The following is a 21,506-nucleotide window of genomic DNA, read 5'->3' as shown; positions in this document are numbered from 1 at the left end:
GTGATAGTTCATAAACATATAGTGTGAAACACTGCCTAAAAATTTTTTATTTTTAAAGTGCTGAATTCTGACTGGCAGCAACAATTTATTATGCGCAAAACATTCATTAGTGAATTTATACAATCGCAGTTGCAGAAATCAGCATATACAGTGTAGTCAAATGTGTTAAAAACACTGGCCGTGTAACACACCAAAGCTCCAATTCAAAACATAGTTTGAGTGAAGCACTGAAGAACTGTAAAATGCTTTTGCTTCTTCTGTGATGTACGTAGTGGGAGAACCCCACCAACAGTACAAATTGTGTACAGACATTCCCCCCCCCCCCCCCCCCCCAACTCCATTGTGGATAAAACATGGAGGGAAGATCACAAAAACATAAGAACACACAGTGTGATGTAGAATGTGATACCATTCACTAATATTTCCCATCACTCTTAGGCCTCCCACATTATCAGTAGGGATATAGCGATACATACACTTGACAACAGTAATTGAACTTAAATAAAATGTTACATTTTACACTTAACAGCTGCTGAAGGTGGTCACCAGTAATGCCACTGCACTAAAATCATTGTGCAAACTTGAGATAACGCCCACAGTCCAAAGTTTAGCAGAGAAACATTTAGATTCCCAGTTCCTATAAATATAGTCTCTTGTAAGATTAAATCCACCGTGTTATCTTTATGATATAATTTGGCGACTTAAAGGGCACCCTCATACATTATATGCTGTTTTCAACATATAGTTCCCTACTATGTTGACCAACTTTGCCAGGAAAACACTGTAGTTCTAACAGGATATAGTCTCATGACAGACTATTTATTTTTATAGGAGATAGGAATCTAAATATTTCTCTCCAAGAATTTCTACACATAGGCACAGCCAGGAGTCAACCCTTAGCTACAACAGTACTGAATAGCACTAGCAAAGATTGCATTGTGGTCTTCATACTTCTCCACGACATCAGGTTACAGGCTAAAGTTATGCATCAGAAATCAGGGTGTGAATTGTGCATAATGAGAAGATGCCTGTGTTGAATTTTGAGAAAAGTTTCAGCCATAAATATTCTATTATGTTGCAAATTTTTGCAATAAAGTACAATACTGCTGTCACATTTGCTTCAGCATTCACCTTCTCAGCTAAGAATAACAAAGTCTTAATTTGAGCTATTTCTCTTCCTGTACAAGAAAAGACTACTCTTAACAGAACAAGAGACAGTGACTATTCACATTAAAAATATTTTCCAAATCACTTGGTCACTTGTTTATGTACAATATACAGTGTGCATTTCTGTTTTACAGCTTTAACATTTGTGATCAGATATTGGAATTGGAAATCCACTGTTCACAGTAAAACAATGCACGAAAATGCTCATATCTGTTTTTAGTTGAATTCCTGAGTTTCATCAATTTATCTTGTAAAAATCATGGTACTTTTGCTGTTCAAAACATCACCATCCTTAAAGACAAGGAATTGACAATCTACATTTTTCTGTTATTTTATATGCCTCTCAAATGCACACAACAAGACTAGTTCATTTGAATTAATGTGTGCACGAATTGTTCAGAACCTAATCAGTGCATAAAATTAAAAAAAAGACCTGTAGAACAGAATGCAATACATGACAATATTTTTCAGTTCAGGAATGGGATTGCTTGATGTAAATTGTATGAAAAAGAAAGTCAAAAAAGCAGTTCAGATTTCAGTTCAGCAATTATAAGAAGCTGCTTTTTTTGCAAACATGTGGAGATAACGTTTCAGTTCAGTGCTCTTTGGTATTTAGAAACTAACGGAAACAAAATGGAGTAGATTTCTTTGTCACACTAATTGATTATGAATTACAGATATAAAAGATGTCACACCAGGAAAATTATCTCTGCAGCAACCACATTTTTTTGTGCATTACTTACTGTGAGTTTTGAGTTATCTGAACGTCAGTTATATTTCGTGTCCTTTTGTGGCTTCGGGACCAATGGAAATGAACAGCTTTCTCTTGCAATCCCATGCCTGAAACGTGCAAAACCAACTTGTACTGAAATTTCTCTCCATTCCAGCACCACAGTACCATCAAATACTGTAACAATTTCATGCACAAACAACTAAATGATTCCTTTTCACTTTTTCTTTTCATATTTGGGTAACTTGACTATCTTCTGAAGTCATTCAAGGTAAAATAGTTTTCTTAGTTTCTCTCAGCATCTTTCTATAATACATGGTGTTCTGTTATTGCTTGGAGTTTTGTAATTAATAATGGACGTGTTTTTACTTGATGTAGTTTTCATTACTAATATCCTTATAACTGTTACTGTTGATGTTTATTTTTGCAACATTCTACAACATAATGTAATAACATATTTTGTATATGTCGAAAAGTAACGGTTAACTGCTGTGGTGGTGTGCGTAACTTAACACCAGCTGACATTTTTCCTCCTCCTCGTAAAATCTGGCGGAGGGTGGCTTCCAGAAGGCGACTCCTTGCCATTGAAAATTTTGATGCACAGAGTTTTGGGCATAAAGTCTCTCACCATTTGCAAGGGCTGTCAGTAATACAAGGAGGGGATGGGGACAAGGGGCCTCTTTCACAATTTTTCTAATTGCATGGTCACCCCCGCCCCCCAAAAGAAAGAGGCAGTTAATTTGGAAAATAAGTAAATTTGTCCATGTGTCATCACTGCAGCTTCAAAATGCAGTTGACATTATTGGGTTGTATATATTGTTGAATATAAAAATATTGTATTTTGTTCAACAGAGCCAATGAATTTATCAACGAAATTCACCAACAGCTGTCTAACTGAGATGTTATTTTATTTTCACTACAAGTTTCAGCATTCCACTAGGCCATCTTCAGGCCCCTCGCGTATTAAGAGTATGCTTTTAGTGTATATCGAGGTGCACAAAGCAAGCTTTACAGAAAGCAATTGGTAATCATAAAAGTACCTAAAGCTACAAAACGAATCTCTGTTACAATCAGAAGCTCCCCCAAATAAAGCTTGTCAATTTTTTTCTTTATTTGAATATAAAAATCCTATATAATTGTTAAACTTTCAAACTGCCGTAGAAATAACACCACTGCTCAGAATGACATCAAATTGCAATGGAATATTATCGGAGAAGGGGGAAAACGTATGGCAGAAGAAAAATAAATAGTTACAAAATGTAGCAATAGATGGCACTGTAAGCATCATAATTTAACAGTGGTAGACTACAAATGACAAGTGAACCATTCAGCAATGCCTGACGTTTACATTTGACACTAAACAATCTGTACTACTCAGTGTGCATGGGTGCACAGGTGTGATACTGTTAGTTACATAAGGCCATCCACCACACTGGATGGGAAAAATTAGTTTTTCATTGTCCTGAGGCCAAAAACTGCATCAGTCAAAATCAAATTGGATTATTAATTTCCGTGTGACTGTTCAATATGCTGTCCACCATTTTCCAAAAAAAGGTAAAATCAATAAACAGCATGTTCCACAACTGATCAAAGTGTTTCTGTGGTCACATTCAGAATGTGTAGCGCAATGCATGCCTTCAGTGCACGTAAGTTCGCAATTGTAACGCTGAACATGACATCTTACAGATAGCCTCACAGCCTGGAGTCACACGGATTAAAATCAGGTGAGCAGGATGGCCGGGCCGTAGGGAAATGGTGGTTGATAATTCTAGCATTTCCAGAAAGGCGCTTCAGTAGCTGCTTAACTGGATTTTCAATGTGTGGAAGTGTGCCATCTTGCATAAAAATTATCCCATCCACACACCCATGCTGTTGGAGAGCTGGAATGACGAGGTTGCGCAAAGGACACTCTTAGCGCTTACCAGTGACGGTACAGGTAACAGGACAGGAAGCTGTCTCTTTGAACAAATAAGGCCCTACGATAAATGGTGACGTAAACCTACACCACACAGTGACCTTTTCAGGATGAAGTGATACTGGTTGATTTGCGTGTAGATTTTCTGTTGCCCATATTTGACAATTCTGTGTATTGACATATCTTGTCAGATAGAAGCGGGCTTCGTCTGTTCACAAAATCTTCCGCTGCCAATCACTGTCAACTTCCATTCGAGCAAGAAATTCTAAAGCAAGGGTCTCTCTTGCTGGCAGGTCAACAAGAAGCAGCTCGTGCACGAGTAATTTTGAATGGATAGTAAAGAACGATGTTTTGTAGGATTTTATGCACCGTGCTCACAAGTATGTCCAATGTTCAGGTGATTTCTCCTTGCACTACAGGTTTGCACACCACCACTCATCTCCTCAAGCATTGCTGTGGCCACTGCTTCCACTGACATAGATCGAATCAATTCGTTTCCTCCCCCAACTAAGCACTATCCACGACAGGTGTTTTCATTTATGTATTCTGACACATACAGCACCATCTATTGATCAATTTTCACACTGTTTTTTTTCTTCTTCTGCCGTAAGTTTTCTCCCTTCTCTGATAATATTCTATTGCAATTTGGTGTTATTTCTACAGCATTTTGAAAGTGTAGCTTTAATTATAATCACCCTTTAGATGAGAAAACACGTAGTATATATGAGTACCTATTCTCATTTAAAGTAAAATGTCACTCTGTGATCAAAGTACAACAATGTGCATATATATAGCCTAGGTACTATGACAGCTACTGATATAATTAGTTCTCACGGGCATCAAAAACCCAACTTAACGCAAAACTAAATGCCAGATAACATATTAAGAGAAAAACGGAATGTACAGAGTACGCAAAGAATAGTCACAAATACCTTTCCAGCCTATGTTAGGCACCAAATCAAAATTAAAAGATATGATTTCGTGTCCTGTTGCTTAACAGGTTGGCACTACCGTGGTGAAACAATTTAACAAGGCTCTCAAATCTAACTTAACTAAGGGCAGTCATCAAAGTTTTCAGCCGACAGTGTTGTACTACACTCCTGGAAATTGAAATAAGAACACCGTGAATTCATTGTCCCAGGAAGGGGAAACTTTATTGACACATTCCTGGGGTCAGATACATCACATGATCACACTGACAGAACCACAGGCACATAGACACAGGCAACAGAGCATGCACAATGTCGGCACTAGTACAGTGTATATCCACCTTTCGCATCAATGCAGGCTGCTATTTTCCCATGGAGACGATTGTAGAGATGCTGGATGTAGTCCTGTGGAACGGCTTGCCATGCCATTTCCACCTGGCGCCTCAGTTGGACCAGCGTTCGTGCTGGACGTGCAGACCGAGTGAGACGACGCTTCATCCAGTCCCAAACATGCTCAATGGGGGACAGATTCGGAGATCTTGCTGGCCAGGGTAGTTGACTTATACCTTCTAGAGCACGTTGGGTGGCACGGGATACATGCGGACGTGTTTTGTCCTGTTGGAACAGCAAGTTCCCTTGCCGGTCTAGGAATGGTAGAACGATGGGTTTGATGACGGTTTGGATGTATCGTGCACTATTCAGTGTCCCCTCGACGGTCACCAGAGGTGTACGGCAAGTGTAGGAGATCGCTCCCCACACCATGATGCCGGGTGTTGGCCCTGTGTGCCTCGGTCGTATGCAGTCCTGATTGTGGCGCTCACCTGCACGGCGCCAAACACGCATACGATCATCATTGGCACCAAGGCAGAAGCGACTCTCATCGCTGAAGACGACACGTCTCCATTCGTCCCTCCATTCACGCCTGTCGCGACACCACTGGAGGCGGGCTGCACGATGTTGGGGCGAGAGCGGAAGACGGCCTAACGGTGTGCGGGACCGTAGCCCAGCTTCATGGAGACGGTTGCGAATGGTCCTCGCCGATACCCCAGGAGCAACAGTGTCCCTAATTTGCTGGGAAGTGGCGGTGCGGTCCCCTACGGCACTGCGTAGGATCCTACGGTCTTGGCGTGCATCCGTGCGTCGCTGCGGTCCGGTCCCAGGTCGACGGGCACGTGCACCTTCCGCCGACCACTGGCGACAACATCGATGTACTGTGGAGACCTCACGCCCCACGTGTTGAGCAATTCGGCGGTACGTCCACCCGGCCTCCCGCATGCCCACTATACGCCCTCGCTCAAAGTCCATCAACTGCACATACGGTTCACGTCCACGCTGTCGCGGCATGCTACCAGTGTTAAAGACTGCGATGGAGCTCCGTATGCCACGGCAAACTGGCTGACACTGACGGCGGCGGTGCACAAATGCTGCGCAGCTAGCGCCATTCGACGGCCAACACCGCGGTTCCTGGTGTGTCCGCTGTGCCGTGCGTGTGATCATTGCTTGTACAGCCCTCTCGCAGTGTCCGGAGCAAGTATGGTGGGTCTGACACACCGGTGTCAATGTGTTCTTTTTTCCATTTACAGGAGTGTATTTCCCTGAGACTATTAAAAATTACCGTAACAACCTATCTACAAAATGACAAGTCCATCTAAACAGTACCAGACACTTAGCAAGCTGGATTTTGATAGGTAATACGGGTACAGAAAAAGCTGAAAGACAGATGAATGAGCGAGACAAACTTAACATCAAAGATGAAACCCGCTAAATAAGTAACGTACTTGCGTGCCAAACGGGCACCAATTCTGCACAAAATAGAGTTTACTAGCTGGAATCATATTATAAATGGCAGAAAGTGTGTCTGGGTCTAAAATATAACAGGCTAAAAAGTAGTATGCTGACGAACACACAAAATCACACCATAATGACTGGTAGAAAACTTCATTGTCCTAAGTATAAAAGTAACATACAAGATAACTAAAAAACCAAAAACTTTGTAAGTAATAAAAATTTGTGCCCATTTCCAAGAATGTCCACAGAATAACTCCACCCATTGTTTTTAATAACATGAAGCATATGCTGCCAAACAAGTTTATACCATTGTTTTTAGTTAAAGTCTTAAAGACTCTCCATTCTACATAGTGATATTTCAGTGCACCATTGAAGATGGGTGCATGGACTTAAACAATTTTCTTTGCAGCTAATGTTGACTTTGTATGAATTGCTGAGCACAGAGTATGTAAAATGGGTAAAAATGAATCTGGAACCAAATAAAGATTAAATGAATTCGTGTCTAGTCATATGGGGAGGGGGGGGGGGGGGGGGGTGGAATTGGTAGTATTAGATTGATAGAGACAAACAAAAGCCAACAGCAGAACGCACTTTTATCCAGTCAGCAACAGGGAAAGGGGTAGTCAAAGGACTGCACAAAAAAGTTACACAGGGCCCTGAGCTGATGGAATACTAATTCAAAATGACGTCAACAAGTAAGATTTGAAGTCTGGAATTTACACTGTCAGAAAGAGAGCTTTTGTTCTTGTAAGAGCTTTTGTTCTTGTAGGTCAGTCTGCTGCCATTGGGTGAATAAGTAATGTTTGTCTGTTGGATTTCCCATATATAGTACTCCACAAACATTGACCATTGTTGATAAAATCTTCTCGGGTTGACAGCCGAGTCAAATTTCCAGTTGGAAAACAACACACTGACTCGGCTGTCAACCCGAGAAGATTTTATCATCGAGATTCGCCAAGAAAGCCTGCAGTGTATCATTATACATTTCCTTTAATTTTTAGAATGTTGTCACACAATCACAGACCAGTCACACAACGTGGAAGCTTTATTCTCTGTTAATCATCATTATCATCACATGCCAGCAACTGCCAGCTCATCTTCATTAGCCTTCTTATTTTTTCTTGTACTCCAGTCTGTTCTGTGACCCATTTGTTTGCCTTCACATTTCCGGTAGTTATTCTCGACCTTCAACTTTTTAAATATTTTTCACAATAAAAGTCTGTGTCCAACTTCCTTGAGTAAAACCTGTCAATGCACACTCAATGTGGGCCTTCTCATCTTTCTTTCTCAGACACATCGGAAGCTCACTCCGAGCCGTGTGTACTCTTCTGTTTACTTATTTTCTATCTTTTGCACGTTCTTTCACACCTGCATAACTGTTGCACCTCAATTGCGTCCAAACCCAGTTACCAGCTTCCAGATTCGAGCCTCGGTTGCCCTCCATTGCCATGTTAACTTATCTTCGAGAGATCAAGATGTACACTATTAATGTCTGTCTTCTTTTAATCGAGTTGGGTCTTAAAGATCCTTTCTGTCCAGTTCAGTATTTCAAAAGCTTGTATTCTGTCATTGCCTTAAAACAAATCTAAATTCAGTAACCCACCAGCAGGTACAATGCATTTGTAAAATACTCAGTTCTCATTTTATGTAGATCACCATTTTAAAAGAGGATCAGGTAAACACTTGAACTTTGAAGTCTGAGTCTCCGTTGTTGTCAACGTAGTGTGTCAGTTTGACACCAAAAACTCTAATCACCTTATTCGCACACAGTGGCAAATGTTCCACTACCACCAGTTACACATTTAGTCCGATTTGATTCACGTGAACACTAAATAACTCCCACAATCACTGTCATCCATTTCACTATTGGAAATAAGCCGACATAACGGAAGCTCGAAACCTTAATCTTCTCCAGCTCCACAAATAGAGATCGCGCATATCCCACCAGACGTTCAGGGTGACCTGTCAATATACGTGCCCCCGATCGGCTAAGACAGATTCGGATTTTATCGAGACAAATTGTAGATTACGTACGACTAGCCTCTATACGGGGAGACGAGGTACAGAACGTTCGACATCACCGCAACCCGTACCGTCTCGCCGACGTCACTGTCAGCCGAATCTGCAAAACGTAGCTTCGAAATGCTGTCGACTCGATCTCTACTCACTGACGGCCTTCAGCTTTCCAGAGAAGTGGCGTTTAAGTCCTCACCCGGCCACTTTAGTCCGAACGCCGTTTCTCGTAAATATTTGCAGTGAATCCTTCGAAAAGACCACTACCGATCGTTTATTTGCCCCTCCCTCGTGGGGGGCCGTCCCCGAGGGTCTTGTCACTAGGACTCTGCCAGTGCTCGGGCCCTCCTCTCGAGTCGTGAGGATGGAGGAATGGGAGGACTAACGTCCTCTTTAAAGAGAGACCCGGGTCCCTTCGGCTCCGGACAGCAGCACACCGTAACGGCCACATGCCGGGGTTATGTGGGAAAATGTTCTACATTGTTGAAAGTGAGAAAGGATAAAGTCTCAGTGGTGGCAAAGTGTTCAAATGGACTTTCTGTCCTATTACCTGTAGCGCCTACACTCCAGAACAATGGCTACAAAAGGTGTCAGTTACTGTGACAGGGGTGGCCCAATCCCGTGCTGGCAGGCAGTGGCTTCCTCATCGTAATAGTAGCTCGTATACGAGTGTAACCTGCACGTGACGCACAGTTTGCAGGGTGCCGGGAACTGTCAGAAGTGGGCAACTAGTCACCGACGCGACGTAGGTGGGCACCGTCAGCGTGTCGACCCGAAGAGCTGGTAGACCTACTGGAGGAGAAGAGAGCAAAAATGTTAGGCCTTTCGTAAAGTCGAGCAGAAGAGAAGAGGACGCTCACTTTATTGACACGGTGGGCGAATGCCCAAAAATTAAGTTTAGTAAAACTACCGTAAACTGGTTGCAGACTGCGTACAGACCTCCATTACGATCACGTTTCGCAACGACTGACATTTTTCGGCAAGATAATGTGCTGGGAGTGTGACAGAGTGGTTAGAGGAACACGGTGGTGAGTTCCGTCGATGTGATACGTATGCGACGCAAATGAATGTGTGTCACAGGTCGTTGCCCCCTTCCCCAGAATTTACAGGAACCGGGTGCCTTATGTAGTGCCGACTCCATCTAGTGACTCACCGAGACCTCACTGCTTCCGTGCCACAGTGCATCATCACTGTTATCTGTGGTTGAGGACAAGTAATAGAATAGACTGCTTTGTCTGAGTATATACACCCCAGAAAGGAAATAAGGGAACACTGAGCAATTCCTAGACAAATAAGAGGATGAAATTACAGATGTGGAAGCAATAGTGATGGGTGACTTAAATGCACAGGCAGGAAATGAAAGACAAGAGAAGGAAGAGAGAATGGGTCTGCACAGATACGAGAAAAAGAATGAGAAAGGAGAGAAATTATCCAATTTTTCTGAAGAAAATGGTTTCATTATGGGCAACACATGATTTAGGAAGGAAAGTAGTCAAAAGATGAAATGATTTGGTCAGTGATAGAGAATGACAAAGGCAGTTGTTAACCACTCTCTGATGGAAAATTGAAATAGTATACAGTTAATGGATGTAACTGCCCTCTCAGGAGATGTTTTTTATAGAGACCATTAAGTATTTGTGGCAAAAATGAGGATGAGTGGAAATGAATGAATAAAAGCAAAAAGGAGGAGAAAATAAATTGTGGAAAACGGAAGATACAAGAAAAGTTCAGAAAGTTAGTTAAGCTAATAATTCTGAGAACTGAATGTGGAAAAGAAATGAAGTAAGTCCAGATAGGTGTCTGTGCGCATCTGTGGCAGAACAAATGCGCAATATAGCAATGTAAAGGGAATAGAAGTATGGCAGAGAGTCTTAGAGCTAGACCTGGAATAAGAGAAAAATATTACAAGGTATCACCGTTATTATTTACAACAATGGTGGGTGGAATTGTGAACGAGACAAAAGTTGACGGAGGAAGGGAGACAAAGTTACTGCTATTTGTCACCTGTATTGGGCTGTTGTGGTCTGGTGTAGGCATGTATAAGAACTAATAAATATTTTAAATTAAAAAAATATGCGACAAAATGCAGTGTGAAAAAAAAAAAAAAAAAAAAAAAAAAAAAAAAAAAAAAAAAAAAAGTTTGCGGTGGTAACTAGATAAGACAGAGAAGGTAAAGAACAAATTAATATTGTAGAATAGGACAACTTTAAATATTTAGGAAGTGGAATAATGCAGTGCGAGGAAGGAGACAGAAATAAGCGACAGGGTACAGCAGAGCGAGGCATTTCACCAGTATGCGAGATGCTTAGTCTGGGGAGGGAGGTGCCACAGGAGACGTCTCAGTGTATGCTTTATAAATCTGGGCAGTAATGAGAAGGGAGGATGGAGAATCTGGGACAGTGGAAGGAAATGCCCAAGGAGTATGTCGGCGAAAATGAGGAGAGAGACAGAGAGATGATGTGAAGAGAATTGGAGTAGAAAAGCTGAATGAGAAGAACTGGTTAGGCCATGTAAAGAGAATGGAAGAGTACCAAAACAAATGATGCTGGCCAACTTTGAGGGCAAGAGAGAGACTGAAAGCAAGATGGATAGACTCTGTCAAGATCAATTTAGGAAGGAATATGGATGGGAACAAAACAGTTATAGGAAAAGAATGGTGGAAAGACGGGGAAGTGTCCCAACCCGGCCTGATGGCAGATAAAGGAGGAACGAAGACTGTGACAAAATAAATGTGGCTTCTCATATTACTCAGGGGCTGTATGTTTTCAGCTTTTCACGACATAATTCTGCTCAATTCTGGGCAAGCATCTGTCCGAATTCCTATTCTTCCACTGATATTTCACCGCTGTGTCATCTGGCCACCATCTGAACGTGACCTAGTGGATTATTAGTTTATATTCATCGTGGTGTATTAGTGCCTTATTTTTTCCATTTTGAACTGTGTCATTCTACTACAACAAGTTTCACCAAAGCAGATGGACACAGTGTTAGCATTGCGCTCTTACACACTGCCAGAAGACACCGTATACAAAGTCGGCCACAAAAGTAGCGGGGGAAGTTCTGCAAACATCTCAACATAGCGAATATGGGAACTGAGTATCTCATGACAGCATCCTCGTACGAAATATTCCTAAAGTTCTCGGCATGTTGCATTAGAATTAAAATATAATCTCTGGCAGAATGACAGTAGTCAGTCATTTGTGATGAAGACAGTGGAGATTTTTTATTGTCAAAAGTTGCAGTTTTTATTCTAATTTTGTGTGTCAAGAACTGGATATATTCAGTCAGCTGTGATGCCCACGACTACACATCAGTTCCTTCCACTGCCCGACACATTCTAAGATGTGGAGATGCGGTTTTCCTCGAGGCCGTGCAGGAGCTCGGACCCATTTGCCTCACGGCAGAGACCTCTACAGTGTTAATTAGTTGCACGTTCTGTCGACCGTACTTCTGACTTCGCACTGGGATCTGGAATGACACAGTTTCACAATATAACAATACATCTTCCAACCATTCACACGATTTCATAAGTTACAGAGACACATGGGTTAAATTCTTTTCGTCGGTGGGTAGGCGGTCAAAATTTTTTATTTCCTAATGCATCACTCTTTTCTGTGTCAGACTGAGGTTGTGTGACGAATAGTACAGTTGTACTAAATTGCCACAGACTCGATGAGTTTTGATACACTGTAACGACACAGTTCTGAGTAAAGACGCTCAGACTACTGTGCATTAATATGCTGTTGCAAATAGATCGTTTGCAGTCTCGTAGTGTGGTCGTATTTTCTGTGAGGCAGTTTTCTAATACAATAATCTCAATGGAGAGCATTCAGCAGGAGTAAGCAAAGGATATCGAAGAAAAGTCCTTGGAAATATCCTTAGAAGTTTCCCCAGAACATATTTTCTGTAGCAAAAAGTATATTTCCTGTGCTGAAAATAGTACAACATTGGTAACCCATTATGGATACGAGATGAATATGTCTTAAGGATCTTTCAGGGGGAATTGGAAAATGAAATTTCTCCTTTCATGTTTCTCAGAATTCTTAGAATAGAATCTTTAAGAACACGCTAATTGTATAAGTGAGGCAGAAGTGAGTCGCACCCGGAAAATTCTGTCGGCAAGTGAATGACTTGCTGTGAAAGGTGAGATTACCATTTTGAGTCACAGTTTTAATTTGCTACGAAATATCAAAATGGCAGACACTTGGCTGCAGAGTGCAACACTGTAAAAAAATTACATATTATCAGTGGGGAGTAAGTGACTGACTAATTATTGTCTTTTATCTTCTTAACAAAAAATCACTTAAGACTTTTCAAAATGCAGTTACGACCAACTGGTGGTCATTGTCAAGGGGTCGGTTGAAACCGGGAGCTACATTTTGGAATGTTTTATGATTATTATCACTAGAAAATAAAAAAAAGATCAAAAGGTTCATCCAGAAATTATACGAGTGTGACGAAAACCTCAGATGTTTTTGGCAGTCCCCCCTGCTCTGTGCATCGTCTACAACTAAAGTTGTAACAGTTTCAATAGCAAGGACTCGACCTTTGAAAAAGGAGCTGTAGATACCCAATTCGCACCTTGTGTGACCTGTAACCTGCTTAACTCACACTGTGTCCATCTCACTGGACTGCTAAGGGACCAATCTTTTGACCTTGTACAGACGTGTGGGTTTAATATGGCACCTACAGGATGACTTGTATATATTATCATTATTATTTTATTTTTATTTTGCTGCTTTTTGCTGCAGTAGTAGAAATTAACAACAGAATTAACTAGTGTTTATCTGAGATAGCTCAGAGGTCCATAACCTTAGTTGTGACAGTCTTAATTTTTTTTAGAGAGGTTTGTAATAATGCCTGCAGACAGTCTTGTGCATGCTGTCTAGATATTCGGGGAGGGCAGCGAACTAGTGATATGCGAGCCCACGACTGTCCGTACCCTGCTACAAAATCCATTGTGTTGCGAACTTTTACTCGAAACTCTGTTCTTGTGTTTCAACTATATTTGCACATGTTTCACAAACTTTATTTCTGAAGTCTTTTGATGCTTTAATAATCTATAAAGCTTGGGCCAGAAAGTAAATATTGATTTAAGATGTGTGTACTGATCTTGTAATACAGATATAAAAAGGTACAGGTGACTGCATTGTTCCCTTACATTTTCTTTAGAATCAGATGCCCAGTAAAGTTATTTTAAGTGATTCCAGCAGACGGCTTTTGTACATGACTTTTCCCACAGGAAATTCATTTCTTTTTGAAGCTGAGTGAACTTTCATAATAACTTTGCATGAATAAAAAGAAATTAGAAATTGAATAAAAAAAAAGTGCTTTTGCTGCTTGACAGGAAAGAAATTTAAATAATAAAAAAAAAGAGACCAATTTTCACAGATTAATATGTGAAATGTGTAAATAAGGACTGACTGGATATAAAGTTTACAGTGATTGACAAAGTCCATGTGATTGAGAAAAAAAAGGCAAAGCAATTTTAACATATTGCACTTGCACAGTCAGGATTTACAGAGAGCACAACATATGAAGAGGGTGGGTTTGTTTGTTTGTGTGTGTGTGTGTGTGTGTGTGTGTGTGTGTGTGTGTGTGTGTGTGTGTGAGAGAGAGAGAGAGAGAGAGAGAGAGAGAGAGAGAGAGAGAGAGAGAGAGAGAGCACATTTGTGAGAAAAAGGAAAAGGACTGTGTAGATCATTGCTTCAAAAGAAATGAATATTCCACATGGATTTTGTAATCATTTTGCTGATACATACAATAGGGGTAGCTGGCTACATTGAGCACAATGTCTGAGGGAATTCTGGACCTTTGGTTACTGACTGCATGCTCTAACAATTATCCCTCTGCTCAGAACAGAATGTACAGCTGCACTGTTCTGAGTAGAGACTCGTATTTGCTGACCTTAGACAGTAGAATGAGTTGCTTAGTTTGGTTTTGGAACTTCACAGTAGAGCTTTGTAAGTAGCCACGGGCACCCTGCATGCGTCATCTGTGTTTCTCACCAACTCTCAAAGTTTCTTGTTGCTATTTCTGTCTCTTCCTGTCAGTTCCAGTAAAGTTTCGTTTGGGCCACTGCCATGCGAGTCGTAGCACAGGTATCGATCGGGCAGTCACCGTTTTTAACGACACTCGTTTAACGTAATGAAATGGCTGTGACTGTAATTTTTGTGTTCTCCAATAGACTGGGCACCTGTGTGAAGTAAGATACCATATCGTAAGAATTCTTGTATTACACGTAATACACTTCAGAGTACATCCAAAATATTGTTGAAATGTATTTCATACTCATGTGATAAAGTAAAGTGTAACTTTTTATCTATTTTATGAAGTATATTATGTGAACTATGTAGCATGCAGTGGCTCAACTTTAGCTTAGAAGGATGCCAAACAGAACGGATTTACTGAGGTGGTGTAAGGGACCACAAATCAGCCCTGTTAGTAATCTCAGATGAGATAATGTTATGATTCAATGTACAATGATTAAATGTTGTGCAACTAAATGGAATACCGTATATCTGTCTGGAAATAGATGCAGTCCACTTAATTTAGTTTGGTATGCCCTGTCTCCTTCTAGGTAATGACACAGATTACACCATTGAGCCAACTCGTATGAGGCCGATCTTGTATATGATTGGTGACTTTTGCTCTAAAATGAAGTAAACTGGCAGTACATTATCATCCTGGAATACAAATAATGGAAGAAGTACAAACAGCCACACACTGTATACAGCACGCAGTGCGGTACTTGAACTGTTGTGTTAAACCTATTAAATGTGATTGGTTAAAGAAGAAACAGCTCTGAAGCCAAACACGACAAAATGTTCTTCCAAAGGAACCACTATTATTTGTAGCAAGTTCTCTTCCAAGGGATTATCAGCCGATCTGTCTACACCCTCTCTGTAATGTGAAAACAGCTACTCAGAGTTGAAATGTGGAAAACAAACTTATTAAACCCAACAGCAGCAAACTGTAGGTTGTCAAATTTCTGCAGGTAATGAAACTTAGTAATGTCCCCATTTCTTGCCGGCACGGGAAGTTGCTTTTCCATTATACACTGAAGCTATTTAGTAACAAAGGCCTTGAAGTGCCAGCACGGGCAAAATTCACTATCATCGTCCTGAGGTTACAACGAGAACCTATAACCACCAAGACACACTTGCAACGATCTGTAGCTAAGAGTTGCTGGCCAACCGACCCAGCACTAGCTTCCTCCTGCTTCATGTTTTTGTCTCTTCATGTTTTTCCAAGGCATTCTGATGTCATCAGCAAAACTTCCTTTTGTCACACGGTGAAGCTGTATTCAATCCGTATTAACTCTGAATAGAAGTAACGATGTTATCTGGCGACAGCACGTCATCTGACACTTTTTAACTTCAAATCATTGCAAAAAAGAAAAAGGAGGGGGGAGGGGGGGGGGGGGTGACAGCACGTTTTGGAGATATCTTGAATGTGGTGTTCTTGTAGTATACAACTAGAAGTGGAAGTAAAGAGAACAGGCACCATGTCAATTTACTTGATTGCAAAGATACCGTGACTTAATTGGTGATTTTCATATTTGTACTTACGTATCTTGAAAATACACAGTTTAATTGATGCGCTATGAAAGAGATCTCTCTGAAATGTGTCATTTTTGGAACAATTTGATGTGGAAAAATGCCAGGAAATGTGATATCAGTGAATAAAACTGTTAATGGTCGGGTATTTTCATCTGGGCGATCAGTTATTTTAAGGTTATATGGACGTCAGTCCTGTAAATAAATTCGAGATCAAATTTTGGAATAAAATAGCTATCAGTTTATAAAATTGGTGAACTGCTACTCTCAGATTTATATTTATTTCACGAGAAGAGTAAATACCATATTCTTGGCATATCATAGAAGTAATCTATTTCACCATATGATGTTAAACTGCCAACTTCACCTTATTGTTTAAGCAAAACTTCTGTGCCCTAGTGCTGACCATTCATTATCTGTGCAGTACCGTGCGAGTTGTTGCATATAATCCTCCTATTATTTGAAGTCGGTGATACAGACTGGATTTATTTTTGCTTCTAAGGGCATCGGTTTGTTGCGCTTTTTACTTCTTGTCGTTATATCTCGAGTACTTATAATAGTACTCTGTGACACAGAAGACCCGATGGAGTTGCATATCCCTAGAAAAGACCAGGTAGAACTGTCACGAAATCAACAGGAATTTTTATCACAATTTTTTTTTTTGCACTTTTATTGTGAAAAAAAGACTTACACTATATGAAAATGTAGATGAACATGTGTGGTTTGTTTTGATTCACAACTATTAATGTATTCTAAATGGTAGTTATCATACATAACATAGTCTCTGAGTATTTTAGATTGTATGACATTTTCTCAATTCGGTCACTAATATTTAAAAGTATTTTGCTTGTACACTTGTTTAAAACACACATGTACCAAATGACATCTTTTTCTCAAGTCCTATTTTTAAAAGCCACCTTCAGAAATTTTGATTCTTAATGTATTTTGAGTAATCACGTTTACAAACTGGTTTGGATATAAAGTATCAGAAGATCTGCCTAAAAATAGTGTGTACCTATAGACTGAAGCATCTCCCAGATGTGCTGACCACTCCGGCACGGGCTGCCGTATCACGACTCCCTCCTCAATCCAAATTCCCACTCGCGCGTCAGCCTGCACGGTATTCGTCACAGATGTTTGAGGCTCGAAAATGTCTCTGGAACCTTATAATTTCATTTGATTGAAGCACCCACACTTGGGTTTTGGGCCGTATCCCCCATTTAGTTTGGCGTCGAAGTGTTATTCTGGTACACTCGGAGAGCCCAAGTTTCATTTGCCTCGAAGAAATTAACACTGTTTATGCTAGACAGTAGTCATATTTTCTGTGATAGATTATATTTCACAGATACAGCAAGCCATTTTTCGTCAAAGGTTGCTGGTGGTGCTGTGTTTTGTCACATAATTTCCAACCTCGTCATCACACACACCAGTACTTTGAATTCTGCGACGGATGCTATTGCAAAATTCCTCTAAATCTCCAGTGGAGTCATTCAGATAATTTCTCAAGTAATTGGGAAGGCTCATTTGTGTTTCTCTCTCACACACTGAATGGCCTGCTGCTTCAGTTCACGAAATCTATCGTGATTTGGTCCCCTGAAAGTTGGGTGCTTAGAAGTGGTGATCTACAATTTATTCTTCCTGTGGCACCGTGTATGGACGTGCACTTCTGTGGCACCAATTTTCTTCGCGCTCTATTGTTATTTGTGGCTTCTCTGTTGTGACTGACAATTAACATAAATTTAGTTTCGTATTGTCTCTACGAACCAGACGTGCACTGCAAATTTGTAGACCCACGTTTCTCGACTGTGATTTTTGTCTTATCGATCACTAAAATACGTCATTATTACACCGTTAAGCAAAATGAATAATCGTAATTTTATCCTTTCACCTCCTCAGTGTCAATTTGTTCGAAATCCAACCACTTCGGGTTACGTATAAACTTCGTCATTTGTTGCTGAGCCTGTAAACCGACTTAGCGCCATTGACGAATCTCATGTGAACACATTTATGTTACAATTAATTGTGTCTTCTGTAGAGATGAATATTGTCGCCGAACACGTGTCCGATTGTAAAGTCGACAGTTTCAGCTACGTTCAGATTCGTGTGAACTGCAGTTCAGATGTTGTAGATGTTCATAAACGAGGTATGTGGAATAAATTATGGTTGGGAGCTCGATGAAATTTGTTGCCACTCATCACCGAGTTCCCCTCTGGCCACACGGTTACCTCCACACCCTGTCCTGCCTTTCTGAAATTGTCAATTTAAATCCAAGTGTGACCTCAACCTGTGAATGTAAGGTGGAAAAACTTTGGTCTTGTAGTCAGGTAAATATGGTATTCATACACCTCTGTGTATTCTTAAACAGTGTAAATGTCTTCAGTTCATGGGAAATATTTTTTAAAAAATACAAAGGATTCATTTGAGAAAGTGCTTATCATGTATTTTTAACTCTGCCTTTTCCAGAGCTGGGGATTTCTTTGAGCCCTTTACGTTTACAGTGCAGATAATGCTCATCAGTCATTCTAAAAAACTGAAGGAAGTGTGAAACTATAATGCCCTTATTGCACAAATGAATCATTACCAGTTACTGATTTTCTTTCATTTTAGCGCAAAAGAACACAATCGCACACACTGACAATTGGCTGAAAACAAAAAGTTGCAGTGTAATAATTCTAAACTCTAAATAACATTAAAAACTTTTTACTAAAGCTAGATAATCGATACTGATTATCAGAATATATGACTGTGCTACTACCGGATTAAATTCTATCTCTTAATTGTTGTCAGCTGTTCTTTCCCCTCATTGTAGACTCAGTTAATACCAGAATTGTTCAATCAAAAATGTCTTGTGCAATTTCTGTCTCGTGCTCACTCGCTAAGAAGAAACAAATCACAAAAAGTACATTCTGATTGAAGATGTGCACAACCGTGCCTAATTTCTCTCATTTATGTCTATGAAACTTCTGGCTACAAAATTTTGTATAAGAGTTTAGAATGAGTAAGTTTTGAGCGGAAATTAGCAACCACTCAGTTTCCTTAGTTTTTGAGGTGCAGCCACGAGTATGAGCATGCAGTGATTAAAAAAAGTTGTGCCCTCTGCACCCAGGAAAATTTTGTATTTACCGGATGTAATAACTGTTACATTTCAGCAGTAATTAGTGTACTAACGTGATTTAAAAGTCCTTGTGCAGTTTATCAATGGGCATACATTGTTCAAACAAGTTGTGACCGCCCTTTGCATCACTCTGCACACAGCCTTTGTCTAATTAGAAAAGCAGTAGCTTTTCTCGGGGTAACTAACTCTGTCATTCAGCCTTACCTCCCTCCCTCCACATTACATTTCAGAAAGAATTTAACTGAATTTCATTTATTTCTTCTATAGGAACTGTCATAGTTTCGGTAATTCAGATCATTTATCTAGCTTTAGACACTTTTGAAGGATTTTCCCCAAGAAATGTCTCTTACCCCATGTTATGGTGTGAATATTAAAATTCACTGCTAATTTTCTTCACACTTAAATAATCACACCACCAAGTTGATAGCAGTATAGAATAATCTTTATAACTTAGTACACCACCAATATGAGAGAGAGGGAAGTTTGGCATCCTTATTCATGAAGCTGCACTCTGTATATGGCCCTTGTCTCTTCTGTGTACTATCATCTGAAATAGCCTACCCTGTAAATTAACTGCTGTCAAACAGATATTCTTCAAATGAGTATCCGTGCTTATCAATTTACATTTCTGTTCTCTTTTAAGTGTATGTTCACAGTCTTTTCAGAACAGCTTCTTTGTTTTGTAAAATATGAGAAAAATTTGTCTTATGCTGTAATGTGCTGTGTGGTGAGAATCAATGTCTGCCTTAAAAAGATGTTTCCTGTGTAAGTATTTCTGCAATGATTAAGAAAATAAAATGCTCAATTTTTTTTTAGAACACCACATTCCAGCAAGTGTGTATTTCAGTTAATTTTTTCTTAATTGTTACTATTTGATGCATATTATTATATTTACACTGTTTTTCAGTGTCAATTAATGTACTTCTTCCCTTGCTTTGCATGTGACGTCGTATTGCGGACTGCATGGTGTGAAAAAAATAGGGTTTTGTAAGTATCGATTTTTTTTTTCATTTGTAAAATTGAATAGTGGCAGTCGCTTCAGAGATACTCGGAAGGCACTTTCCTGCCGACAGGGGGTCAAATGAGGCGTACGTTCCGTGTGGCTCCAGGCAATGTTTTCTGTCGAAGCAGAAACCGGTAGTCACAAATCTTTTTCGAAGCATTTACAGTTTTGTAGACTTTACAATTCCCGTGTTTCTCAGTGCCACATTCTGTAGTCTAGGCAGGTACAGTTTAACGGTATTTCACTGCCCACCACAACTCGGAAAATACTCTTCCGTGTCGGCTGTCGACTATGAAAATTGTACTGACAGTGAACACACGTGCCTCCTACACCACCGCTCTGCACTCTCCAGGTGGATGCGGGCTACTCCCCTTTCATACAAGTTTTGTACATTTTATTTGTGATACTGGAGCACTGGTATCGCTTCAATTTATAGTGTCCACCCTCGAGCGGTCGAGCCAATTTTTGTAACACGATCGGACACGTGGCAAGATTTGTACACCTGTAAGGAATACCTGTCTTTATGTTACCTGGGTAAATGTGTGTCAGCAAAATCACAGTTTGATCTTAGTTTAATTAAACAGTGACAAAATGAACATATATTATATCAGCTAAATCACTATTTAATTAAACACTAATAAAACTAACTTTCACTGTCTGACTCTGGTACTGCATACAAGTTTAGCCCAACAGAATGACTCACTGGGAGCATTAAACAGTGCAGCTTCATCACCTCATAGACAACTGTCTCGTCGTGGGACTGTGCCGGTAGGTCGGAATCTGGGGCATTTTCTCGCACAGATCTTCAAGTTTTTCTCACCGACCTTGTACACCAACTGCTCACTCGGATGTACGACGCCACCACTTATCACTGTGTTAGCTGAAATTGCAGCAGAGCAATAGGTACTGGCATGTGAAAATGGTACTAGACACTGTGACTCCCAGCCGGCGCACTTTATACGCGGGTGCACCCGCTCGAGGGTTAGTAACAGTCCAAATGTGGGGGCGTGCCCGGTGACAGGAGGTGCGCCTTCTGACCCCCCACCTCGCACTGTGTCCTGCCGCACAGGTAAACGTACTAGTTCTGTATCGTTTTGGAGGAAGCCGGAATGGATAGTGACTATTAGTGAGTCTTCACAGGGCCAGTTGTCACAAAATCTCAAAACTATTTCACCTTTATCCACTATTCTTGTAGTAATTGAAAAGCATCCAGTAGTGACGTACCCTCACTTCACTCTGATTTCTTATTATACCAGTCACTGCTAGAAACTTCTAAAAATTTATTCT

The 21,506-nt window shown here is 40.4% G+C and overlaps 1 protein-coding gene and 1 long non-coding RNA gene across 6 annotated transcripts in view; one reads left to right on the top strand and one right to left on the bottom strand.

The window, feature by feature from the left end:
• The window catches only part of LOC126293557 (fasciclin-1), a 610,740-nt gene that overhangs the window by 521,601 nt on the left and 67,633 nt on the right, over positions 1–21,506 (top strand). The window lies entirely within an intron of this gene.
• The window catches only part of LOC126293569 (uncharacterized), a 38,831-nt gene that overhangs the window by 664 nt on the left and 16,661 nt on the right, over positions 1–21,506 (bottom strand). The window contains exon 4 of one of the 2 annotated variants that reach the window (XR_007552312.1): positions 1,911–2,007. This is a non-coding gene — a long non-coding RNA (uncharacterized LOC126293569). Of the gene's footprint in view, positions 1–343; positions 2,008–21,506 lie in introns of those variants that run through there. The other variant, XR_007552311.1, reaches the window with a different exon arrangement.

The sequence above is a fragment of the Schistocerca gregaria genome, chromosome 10 (genome assembly GCF_023897955.1).
Source record: "Schistocerca gregaria isolate iqSchGreg1 chromosome 10, iqSchGreg1.2, whole genome shotgun sequence".
Taxonomy (NCBI): Eukaryota; Metazoa; Arthropoda; class Insecta; order Orthoptera; family Acrididae; genus Schistocerca; species Schistocerca gregaria.
This window is presented reverse-complemented; position numbering and strand designations above follow the sequence as displayed.